At 42.3% G+C, this 12,371-nt stretch overlaps 1 protein-coding gene across 1 annotated transcript in view; it reads right to left on the bottom strand.

Annotated features, from left to right (window-relative positions):
• Positions 1–12,371, bottom strand: part of Camta (Calmodulin-binding transcription activator) — a 1,827,966-nt gene that overhangs the window by 654,739 nt on the left and 1,160,856 nt on the right. The window lies entirely within an intron of this gene.

Raw genomic sequence — 12,371 nt, 5'->3', positions numbered from 1 at the left:
CTAGCAGACTCTGCCAGCAAGCCTGAGTGCCTGTTCCATGTTTCTGCATTAGCAAAGCCAATAAACACTTCAATGAGAAAGTGAATGCAACACAGCAAGCTCTGATAACCTGCTACCTCAGCAGACCCTGGGAAGTGGAAGTGGTGGAAGGCCCAGTGCAAGCAGCTGGGACAGCTGGCATGGAGCACAACCCAGTGATGATGACATCATGGACCTGCTTGAGGATGAGGAGTTCTGTGGGTTTGTGCAGGAGCAGCAGACAGAAGAGATGCGGCACAGGATGGATGTGTTGCATGGAGAAGCGGAGGCAGCAGAGGAAGAGGAGGGTGGAGGTGCCAAAGGTGGCACGGCGCGGTAACCTCACCACTTGCCTCGCAAATTACACCCCAATCCCTTCCATTAAGCACCTCACTCCAGCCTTCCAAGAGAGTTTCCCTGCTTATTATGCACTTTTGTATTAATACTAATTTCTTTTCAGGGGTGATCAGTAAATTTTACATTGCATACATGGGTTTTCGGGGGAATTGGCATAAGACCCGGAACCAATTAGTCTATTTCCCACAGGGTCAATGCCCCAACTTAAGCAGTTTCATGGTTCGCAGTACCTTTCACAGAACCAGTTAGGCATGAAATGCAGGACTTCACTGTATAGGCTGAAAAGAGTCAGTGAAGGAAAAGAACCCTGTGGAACTGCATTAGGAAAATTTCATGTTCATGATGACTTTCTCTGAAGTGTAACATTACTTGTCAACCAGACTGTTGTTGTTCTCATGTCAGTATTGTAGATTTTAGTGATTAGCTTGCATTGGGGTTGGCAACAAAAGCTATACATTCCATGCTATTGTCTTAGGGGGAACATACACTACTGCCATATCTCTTTTTCCATTCTCTCCAGTTTCTAATTTCATATTTATCACTTCAGCCCTGCCCTCTCCCATTTCCACAGTATCTACATTGATGTTGTTCTTCATTGCTATCATCACTCCTCCTCCCGTTATTAATTTTCTGTCTCTTCTCCACAGTTTGTATTTTCCATCTCCCATATGGACATCAATATCTTCTCTTAACTTGTCTCTACAAAGCACATAACATCAGGTTCATGTACCCTCAAAAAATAATTGATTTCTAACCTTGTTGATAATAAAACATCAACATTAGTATATGCCACCTTCAAACTTTTTTTGTTGTGTCTTATACCCTCTTCTCTCCTCTCTGTCGGTGCCACTTCCTCAATTTCTGATCCATAACTCTCCAATAAAACACTGTCTTCTCTTCCTCCCTTCCCTGTTCATGATTTAGTGATACTGTTAAGCATACTATAGAGCCATGAGAGGTCTGTGGAGTGGTTCAGTCATGTTGCAAAGTTTTGTCAATTTTTTGTTTCCTTTGTACTAATTTTGTTGTCGGTTTCATTACAATGACAGGGTATCTTACACGTGTGGGAGAGAGGAGCTGTGACTAAGTGAGTCACCTTACTTTATAAGGCAAGCAATTTCCAGTAGAAAGTCTGAATTGCAATGTTTTCTACTGGCTTGTGGAATAAGGTATTTTATACATTAGGTATGAAGTTAAAGTTTGCAGTATGACTGTCAGTGTTGGTGATGGGTATTTTTTTTTAGTATGCTGAAGTGCTCTTCTGTTACTTTGGTGAATTCTGCCCAGTTTCCTGTCTTGTGGGCTGTGTAAGTGATATGTGATTGCTCAAGATTTGAGAGTATTCCTATGGTGACAATCATAGGACGGCACTCTGAGGAGAGTCTGGGAACCATTCACCATGCATTAATATGTGAAAGTGTGGGTGAACAAAATGTGATCTTTGGGGATAAAGGGGAGCAGTGTGCTTAGTATGAGATGTAGGTGTGTCACTAATAATGTACACAGTGCCCCCACCAGTGACAGATTTAGGAGTGTGTTAGATGTAGCAGTAATTGTGGGAGGTGAGGAATGGTGCTTTGCAGATCTCATACAAAAATTTTACAAAATACATTCTGTGTAAAGCAAAATATAAAGAAGTGTTGTGGTGTGGATGTGGATGTGATAGGAAGCGTTATGAAGAACACACTGAGGTGGTTTGGCCATGTGGAGAGGATGGAGGGTGAAAGACTGACGAAGAGAGTGTATGTGAGTCAGGTGGAAGGGGGAAGAGAGAGGGGGAGGCCGAGGATGAGATGGAGGGATGGGTTGGAGAGGTATATGAGAGAGGGGGGTGTGAGTTGGGAGCAGGGCAGTGAAATGGCAGGGGACAGGGCGACTTGGAGGCGATTTGTTTGTTTGTGGCCACCCCAAACGGGATTGAGGCGTCTGGCAATAGATAGATAGATAGATAGTAAAGCAAAATATGAAGATATATATTGTTAAGAGAGAGAGAGAGAGAGAGAGAGAATATATATATATATATATATATATATATATATATATATATATATATATATATATATACTGTATATAAAAGCATGGACATGGGCTGTGATGTAAGAATAAGCAAAAGGCAAATTGATAGTGTGTACAAAGTCATGTACTTAGGCACTGAAGTTAACAAAAGATGATATCAGCAAGGATGAGCAGACTGTGGAAGTGCAGCACAGGAGATTGATCATTGCCATAATCATCAGCTCAAGTTAGAGCATTGCAAGACAAAGGCCTCTCCCATCTTTTTGCACTCAGACCTGTTGGTTGTAACTTGTTTCATCAAGTCCCAGTGAATCTCTGAATTTCATCTTGCCATTTTGTTCTGAAATCAGGTCTTCCAATCAAACAAGAGTAATTTGACTAAGGATCACATGTTCCGATATGGTAAGGCTTGGCATGCTTAGGCCAAGACAGCAGGGATTCCTGCCTATGGAACCAGGGACATTATTTCATTGGGAGGCAATAAGCTTCTTCTTCTCAACTGAGTCTGACTGAGTACCATAACTTGCCAACTGGTCAGCAACTGTAGACCCACGGCAGGAAGTGATATGCTCGCCAATCTCAGCAGTGCTTGAAGACTTGGTACCATAGTCCCATCTGGGAGTACATACTTAATAATGTTAACACAGTATTATTAATTATGAATGCTTAAATAAGGCCATGTTTCATGGACTGTGGTGAAATACTGAAAACTGTGATGTTCACTCGTCTGCTAGTCAGCAGTATGACAGTCTCATGCCCTCTGTAATCTTGTATATATTTGTACTTGGGATAATAAGGTGCTGCCATCGTGTTCTGTAGGTTTATCTCTCTCTTTCATTATATATACATATATATATATATATATATATATATATATATATATATATATATACTCAATCCTTAAGTAACACGTGGTTGAGTAACACGTTTTTGTTCTAACGCGGTCAGCATAATGAGACAAGTCATGTCAACACACGGAAAAACTCGAGCTCACGCGGGAAGTCAGCTGGCCTGGGGAAGAAATTTGAAAGCCGCGCGCTATGACGTCACCCTCTGACCTCTGGGTACATTTCCTGGGTGCATATTTCCATTCTGTACGGGTATTTATCTCAGTACCACAGCCAACCACCTCAGCCAAACAGCCCTTGTGAGATGGGATAGGTTAGGGTAGGTTAGGTTGCTGAAATTTTGCCTGGGAAGCACAGTGGGCATATTTTCGTGAAAAACCTATGGTTAGTTTTGAAACGAATGGGCAAGCGTTGTTCCTGGCTGAGGGTTCCTGGTGGTTTATATGAATACGCATACAGAATGGAAATATGTTTTCTGGGCAAACTCAAGGCCGAACGGTTTGATGAAATTTATGGGTTTCGGCAATTTCAGGGGACAAAATGGAACGACAATGTATGCTAATCAGAAAAAAAAAAAAAAATCCTGGCGTTCTCTTAAGTTACAGTTCAGTTTCACATTCTTCGTTTGATTTCATGCTTCCCAACACATTTTGGACCAACTGGGCATATGGTTATCAGTCCTTTCTCATGCCTCATCTAGTTCTTACCCACAATTATCATGGATTTTGCAGTTTTAAGGAACGAAATGGAACGAAAATGTTTGCTAATTAGAGGAAAAGTTACTCTTTCGTCCATGTGTTATCGTAGTGTTCAGTTCTACATCCTTCGTTCGATTTAATGCTTCCCAACACTTCCAACTAACTGAGCATACTGTTATCAATCTTTTCTCATGCTTCACCTAGTTCCACCCCACACTCATGATGGGTTTCGCAGTTTTAGGGGACGAAATGGAACGAAAATGTTTACTAATTAGAAAAAAATACTTTCGTCTATGTGTTCTTGTTAGTGTTCAGTTCCACATTTTTCGTTCGGTTTCGTGCTTCCCAACACATTTAGGACCGACTGAGCATACGGCTATCAAGTCTTTTCTCGCGTCTCACAGACTCTACCTCACAGTCATATGGGTTTTGAGTTTTAGGAGACGAAACTGAATGAAAATGTTTGCTAATCACACACACACACACACACACACACACACACACACACACACACACACAATACTTCTGCTCGTGTAAGTGAGCATTCAGTTTCACATTCTTCGTTCTTCTTCCTGATAGTCTTATGTTTGTCGGATTACTTCTGGGAGGTAAATAAACGTTTCATACTAAATCTGTTTCCCCCGTCGTTTTAAGTTGTATTCCGCTGTCAACTTGTTTGACACATCAGGGTTACGGCGAAATTAAGGCCTGTCCTAACCTAAGTGTTTAAACTTGACCTAACCTAGCTTAACTATACCTTATAATTTAACCTAACCTAACGTAGCATCCAGTTGGGAAGTTGGGAGACGAAAATCACCTTTGAGTACATCAAGACAATCATGTTATGGCTTAAGGAACGTGATGATAAAAAGTGGGAAATTTTTCAGCAGGAAAAGATAATTTACCACCCTGAAAATAGTCAGAAAAATACAGAAAACGAACTGGAGGAATATGAACTGAATTGGTAAGGTTCTTCCACTGCTTTAAGCGTACAAATACCAAAATGGCAAAAGAAAAAAAGAAAAACCATAGCATAAAAGAAAGCACCATCATAACGATTTGGAAGGACAGGGAGAAGATAAAGATCGTGCGTAGGAAGTGATGCAATTTTGGCAGGTGTGAAGGTTTATTTGTTGTCCTGAAACTGATTGAGAAGCTTATAGGGCATTATGTGGAGCGTCAGAGAAAACAAACTCTCACTTTTACCCCTTTTTACCATCTTACCCCACGTATTTACCTCCACCTATACACACCATCAGGTAAAACACTGAAAGAGATATAACTGTTGTAATTAAAAACATCAGTGGTATTAAAAATGGCATTAACAAAAACAGAAGTTGGACTGGGTCAACACCACCTCCACTGAGTACCCTTTTGTTGATACGTAGCTCCACGGTATTTTACTCCCGCCTCCCAACCCCAAAGTTGTCAAAGTTTCGCCTTCTCGTATCATGTGGCCTTCGGGAGAGACGTTAGGCTGTATAGTTAGACTAAAATTTACGGGTCTGGCTGTTTTAGGGAACAAAATGGAGCGAAAATGTTTGCAAACCAGAAAAAGGGTACTCTTTCATCCATGTGTTCTCCTGAGTTAGTGTTCCGTTTCACATTCTTCGTTCGGTATCGCTCTTCCCAACACATTTCGAACTGATTGAGCAGTTTAGCCATATGTTTAGTTTATCAGAAATGCGTTGAGAAACGCGATATCAAACGAAAAATGTGAAACTGAATGCTAACTCACGAGAACACATGGATTAAAGTAATTTTTTCTTGTTAGCACAAATTTTCGTTCTATTTTGTACTCTAAAACTGCCAGACCCATAAATTTTTGTCTAACCATATGGCCTAAGGTCTCTCCTGAAAGCCACATGATATGAGAGAAGGCGAAACTTTGACAACAACATTGGGGTTGGGGGATGGGAGGAAAATACCGGGGAGCTACGTATCAACAAAAGGGTACCCATCCCAACTTTTATTTTTGTTAATGCTATTTTTAATATCACTGATGTTTTTAATTACAACAGTTATATCTCTTTCAATGTTTTACCTGATGGTGGGTGCAAGTGGGGGTAATTTACGTGGGGTTAGGTGGTAAGAAGGGGTAAAAGTGAGAGTTTTAGAAAGTTGCCAGAACACATTGTACCATTATACATGTAAACATATTGTCTGAGTGACGCGGATTTGGGTACCACGGTCCTTGTCCAGTCCCTTGTCCAGTCCTTATTGCCCGTGGTACTCAAGGATTGAGTGTATATATATATATATATATACTGTATATATACAGTACCCTCGTGTCCAACACGGTAATATTGTCATGCATGGGTCACATGTTGGACCAAAAATGTGTTGGACTAACAACAAAGCTTATGGGGAAAAATGAATTATGTCAGCAACCCTAGGAAAAGTCACCCTAAATACCTACCATATACCAATACATATATTGGTACTATTGTAATTATTATTAATGGTACTGTGCTATGAATGATAACTAACCTTTTAGGATAGGGTTGGTGGGCTTGCTGGGAATGGAAGGTGGTATCCAAGGCTGTAGGTAGTCCTACTGGGTCCCGGAGGATGGCTGCTGGCGTCACTAGCAGGTAATGGCTGTTGCTCCTCCTCAACCTCCCTCATAAATCCTTCGAAATCACACTCAGAATCACTATCTTCGTCCACAGCCATGGAAGGTCCTGCTTCTGCCTGTCCTAGCACTCTGTAATCCTCGGCAAACGGCATGCTTCTCACACTGTTGCCAGAGCCCCGTCTCGTGACTGTGGAAAGTGATCGCTGTTGCTGACTTGGTAAAGAATAAGGAGAAGCAACTTTGTTTATAAACTGGTACACACGCCGATGAGAAGGGTTTCAAAACGACTGATATTCATCTGCTGTAGTACGATACATTCTCTGTCGAGTCGCCTGGGTTTTGGTCGCACTGTTTTGCCCATCGTATCCTCGGCAGGAATCCATCCAGATGATTTCCAAATGCCTGTGGTATCGTCGGCAATTTTACCACGTTACCGTTCCGATTTACCATCGTATCCTCGGCAAACCTGGTATGAAGTGCCGTGTGATAGCCTTCGGCTGCCAGGATCTTGTCTTGTTTTTTATTATGGTCCTCACGTTGGCTTCATTCATGTCGTAGGCCTTGGCAATGTCAACTTTCCTCTCCCCTTTCTTCTTCCTCTCGATGCTTTCTAGCTTGGTGGCCTGAGGGAGGTGCCGATGCTTCTTGGGGTTCTCAGAAGGCTTCCTAGGCATCATGAGCAGGGTAAAATGCAGTAACAAGGGCAGAAAATGCAGCAAGAAAAAAGCACCTTCCAATGCAATTATGCGACTGAGTGGCGCTGTGGCAGGAGAAATTTAAACAAAACATCACGTGACACCAGAAGCGTTTTTAATTGGGTGGCATCACGATCACGTCACGATAGCGGGCGGGGAAGGCTACTTGATCAGAAGTTTTCATTGGCTATCATCATCATGGGAATGTCCAGTATGACCATGTTGGATCGGGGGTGATCATGCTAGAGTTGAACTCTGCGGATTTCGCCCACTTCTCGGAGCTCTGTGCGTGTTATGCTACCACACTCGTGTTGCAGTAATTAAATCGTATTAAATAATACTAATTATTTGCTCTCCGTGCTGGACCTGAATCATGCTGGACTAATGCGTGTTCGACGCGAGGGTACTGTATATATATATATATATATATATATATATATATATATATTAGTTTTTTTTTTCAAGAACACTCCCTCAGTATCCCTGCTTGTCGTAAAAGGCGACTAAAAGGGTTGGCGGAGGGTTAGTGCCCCTCCCCGGAAAACAACTAACTAAAAAAACAAACAATAAGCCTCGGACAAGGACTGACCAAACGATGACGACCAAGGACCAGACAAAGGACATGGTTATCGGAACCTGGAATGTAAGGGGAGTAATTGATGAGGTGAAAGAGAGATAGCTTGTCCAGGTGCTTGAGGGTGCGAAAGTGGATGTATGTGGAATAACTGAAACAAAATGGAGAGGAGAAAGTGTGAGAGAATGGGAGTGTGGATGGGGTATATGTGCAGGAGTAGGTGAGAATGAGAGGGCAAAGGAAGGAGTATGTATAGTTATGAGTAAAAGATGGAAGAGGAGCATAAGACAGTATGGATCAGTTGGGTCAAGGATTGTGTGGGTAAAGTTGAAAGTTGGAATACAAATGTGGGCGATTGTGTGTGTGTATGCGCCAACACAAGATCATGCTAGAAGAATGAGAGAAGAGTTCTGGACAAATGTAGAAGTGTGCATGGAAAAGTTTGGAAGGAATGAGAGAGTGTTTTTGAGTGGTGATATGAATGGTAAAGTTGGGAATGTGAAGGTGGATGGAATAGTTGGTGAGTGGGGTGTGCTGCTGAGATAGATGAGAATGGCAGTGGACATTTGTGCTGGGAGGGGGTTGGTGATAGCCAATACCCTCTTCAGGCATAAAATGATCCACAGCTATACATGGCGAGTGATGAGAAGGGTGGGTGGTGAACTGAATGAAAAGAAGGCAATGACTGATTATGTGTGTGTGGATGAAAGGATGCAAAGATGTGTAATGGATGCAAGAGTTTATAGAGGTTGGGGGAGTGGACTTTCTGACCACTACTTGGTGGTGGCCAGAATTAGAATTCAAGTAAGATGGAGGAATAGAAGAAGGGAAAGACGAGAGGAAGGAGTGGTAGCAAGGAGAGTGGAAAGCTTACAAGAGGATGAGAAAATGGCAGAGTATAAGAGAGAAGTGGAGGAACGATTGGGCAAATATGAATTGGAGCAGATGGGAGATGTGGAAGGTGTGTGTAGGATATTTACAGAAGAAATATGTGCAGCATGTGATGTGGTGTGTGGAAGGAAGAGAAGACGGAGGGGGGTGCAAGGAACAGCGTGGTGGACTGAAGAGGTGAAACAGGCTGTGGCACAAAAGAAGAAAGCATACAATGAATGGATGAGAAATAGGGGTGTGGAAGAAGTTGAGAGGCGGAAGAGAGAGTTATATGTGGAAAGAAAGAGAGAGGTGAAAAGATTAGTAAGAGAGAGTAAGAAGAGAGTGGATGAGGAATTTGGAAGGAATTTGAGTATAAAGTGGAGGGACTGTAAGAAAATGTTCTGGAAAGAGGTGAAAAGAGTAAGACAGGGTGGAAGTGAAGTTAGCAGGGGAGTGAAAGATAAAAATGGTAGATTACTAGTGGAGAAGGAAGAAAAAGTGAGCAGATGGAGAGAACATTTTAAGGAATTGTTGAACATAGAGGATGGAAGTAATGCGAGTATAAGTGGCTGGGGAATGGTTGGGAGAAGGAGGGAGGTGAGAAGACAGGAAAAAATCAGTAGGATAGAAGTTGTGGAAGCAATGAAGAAAGTTAAATCGGGGAAAGCACCAGGAATTGATGGAGTGTGTGGTGAAATACTGAAGCATGGGGGAAAGATAGTAGTAGAATGGATGTGGAAGATGTGCAGATTGGCCTGGGAGGAAGGTAGAGTCCCGGAGGATTGGAAGTCAGGTATAATTATTCCCTTGTACAAAAGAAAAGGGGAAAAAGAAGTGTGTGGTAATCATAGGGGCATTTGTCTTCTTAGTATAATAGGAAAAGTGTATGGTAGGAAACTTATTGACTGAGTTAGAGAAAGAACACAGAAATTAGTTGGAGAAGAACAGGGAGGCTTTAGGAAGGGAAGAGGTTGTGGAGATCAGATATTCATTCTTAGATCTTTAGTGGAAAAGTTTCTAGAGAAGGGAAAGAAGTTGTATGCGGCTTTTAAGGATTTGGAGAAAGCATATGACAGGGTGGATAGACAAGGATTGTGGAAAGTGTTAAGAATATATGGAGTAGATGGGAAGTTGTTGAATGCTGTGAAGAGTATGTACGATGGTGCGAAGGCTGCAGTGCGTGTGGATGGTGAACTAAGTGAATTTTTCTCTTTGAAAGTTGGGTTGAAACAGGGATGTGTCATGTCTCCATGGTTGTTCAATCTGTACATGGATGGGGTAATAAAAGAGGTACAAGGTAGGGTAGTGGATGTTGGAGTGGCCCTGTACTGTTGTTTGCAGATGATACTGTGTTGTTGAGTGAAGACGAAAGGGAGCTGCAAGGCTTGGTGGATGAGTGGGAGAGTGTGTAAGAAACGGAATCTAAAGGTAAATGTAGGGAAGAGTAAAGTGATGGTCTTTGAGAGAGGTGAAGTCAGTGAATGTACAGCGAGGTTGGATGGTGAGGAAATGGAAAATGTGATTACGTTTCAGTACTTGGGTAGTGTGATGAGTAGGGATGGAGGTTTGGAGGGTGAAGTGCTTGAAAGGGTACAGCAGGGAAGAAAGGTTGCTGGTTCCTTGAAAGCAGTGATAAGAAACAGGGAAGTGAGCATGGAAGTGAAAAAGTTACTACATGACAGTATTGTGATACCAACTCTAACGTACGGAAGTGAAGCTTGGACGTTGTTGGAAGGACACAAGTCAAGAGCGAGAGCAGTAGAAATGAGTTATTTAAGAGGAGCCTGTGGAGTCACATGGAGAGACAGGCTGACGAATGAGGATATAAAGGAGCGTTGTGGTGCTGATGTGGATGTGACAGAAAGCGTTATGAGGAACACACTGAGGTGGTTTGGCCATGTGGAGAGGATGGAGGGTGTAAGACTGACAAAGAGAGTGTGTGTGAGTGAGGTCGAGGGGGGAAGAGGGAGGGGGAGGCCGAGGATGAGATGGAGGGATGGGGTGGAGAGGTATATGAGAGAGGGGGGTGTGAGTTGGGAGCAGGGCAGTGAAATGGCGGGGGACAGGGCGACTTGGAGGCGATTTGTTTGTGGCCACCCCAAAAGGGATTGAGGCGTCTGGCAATAGATAGATAGATAGAGATTCGTCCCCTAAAGCCGTCAAACCCATGAATTTTCATCTAACCATATGGCCTAAGGTCTCTCCTGAAGGCCACATGATACAAGAGATGGCGAAACTTTGACAACAATATTGGGGTTGAGGGGAGGGAGGAAAAGACCATGGAGCTACGTATCAATTAAAGGGTACCCAGCCCAACTTCTGTTTTTGTTAATGCTATTTTTAATGCCACTGATTTTTTAAATAACAATAGTTACGTCTCATTGTTTTACCTGATGGTGGGTGCAAGTAAGGGTTAATTTATGTGGGGTTAGGTTGTAAAAAGGGGTAAAAGTGAGTTATGAAAAGTCACCAGAACACATTGTACCATTATACACATAAACATATTGTCTGAGAGACGCGGATTTGGGTACCACGGTCCTTGTCCAGTCCCTATTGCCCGCAATACCCGAGGATTGAGTGTATATATATATATATATATATATATATATATATATATATATATATATGTATGTATAATCCCCCTAATATCCGATGTAATAGAGCCAAAGGCACGTCCGGAAAGTGGTCCTGTCCGGATATTGGGCCCCAGCCTCCTGGATTTGTACTTATGGACCCTAACTCAGAAAAACACCTATACAACTCCCTCTGGACATGCATTGCACCTATTTAAGACCCAAATCACACCAATAAGGGACATAAAAGACTGAAATAAATGCAAAAGAACCATAAAATGAGGTTTTAGAGGTGAGTCTATGCAATATTAAACATTCTGGGTACTTACAACAAGTCCCCAGCTCCTGGACTGGTTTGAACTGCCAGTTTGCAGTCCACAGTTAATCCTTTGCACTCTGAATTCTAATTTCTTAACACTGCACAACACTGTAAAGTCCCGTGTGTTCTAGTGGCGAGGTATTGCAGTTTATTCACTGTTTATTCACAAAAACGAGCACCTGTGGCTTGCATTGCAACAAGCATCTGCTCTCGATCGGAATTAGGCTGTGACTGTTGATGATGATGGGATAACAGAGTTGCCAGATCGCAACGGCCACATTACCAAACTCCCCAATTTTCATTACCATTTTTAACTTTCATTACCAAGTTCATAAAGCTAGCATCTGTTCTTCACTAATTATATACACAAGTGGAAATACATGTAATCACTCTTCTTATAATTAACAGCATGTTGATTATTATCATGCTATATAGGCTACCAAATTAATCAGAGAGAGCAAACAATCCACCATCTCCATCCTTGTATCCTCATACATGTGAAAAATCCGTTTGGTATTGTATTATTCTGATTCATTACCAAACGAATTTTTCATTACCAAATTGGCCCACGTTTGGTAATGAAAAATACCAAATGGCAACCCTGACGAGGGAGGGGGAAGGGGGGACGAAGGAAAGGGTCAAGGGACCATGGTGTAACAGCTGTTCGGCGCCACGCGGCAATTTCAAATTATGGGTGGGAAAAAAGTCTTTTTTTTTTTTTTTTTTTGTGGTTTTTGGCCCATTTTGGGAATATTGGATCCCGGGACGAATATGTCTGGTAATTGGGGATATCTGGAAATTGGGAGTCCGGATATTACGGGG

This window comes from Coenobita brevimanus, chromosome 87, assembly GCF_032717465.1.
Source record: "Coenobita brevimanus isolate Jiangsu-jjx chromosome 87, ASM3271746v2, whole genome shotgun sequence".
In the NCBI taxonomy this organism is placed as follows: domain Eukaryota; kingdom Metazoa; phylum Arthropoda; class Malacostraca; order Decapoda; family Coenobitidae; genus Coenobita; species Coenobita brevimanus.
This window is presented reverse-complemented; position numbering and strand designations above follow the sequence as displayed.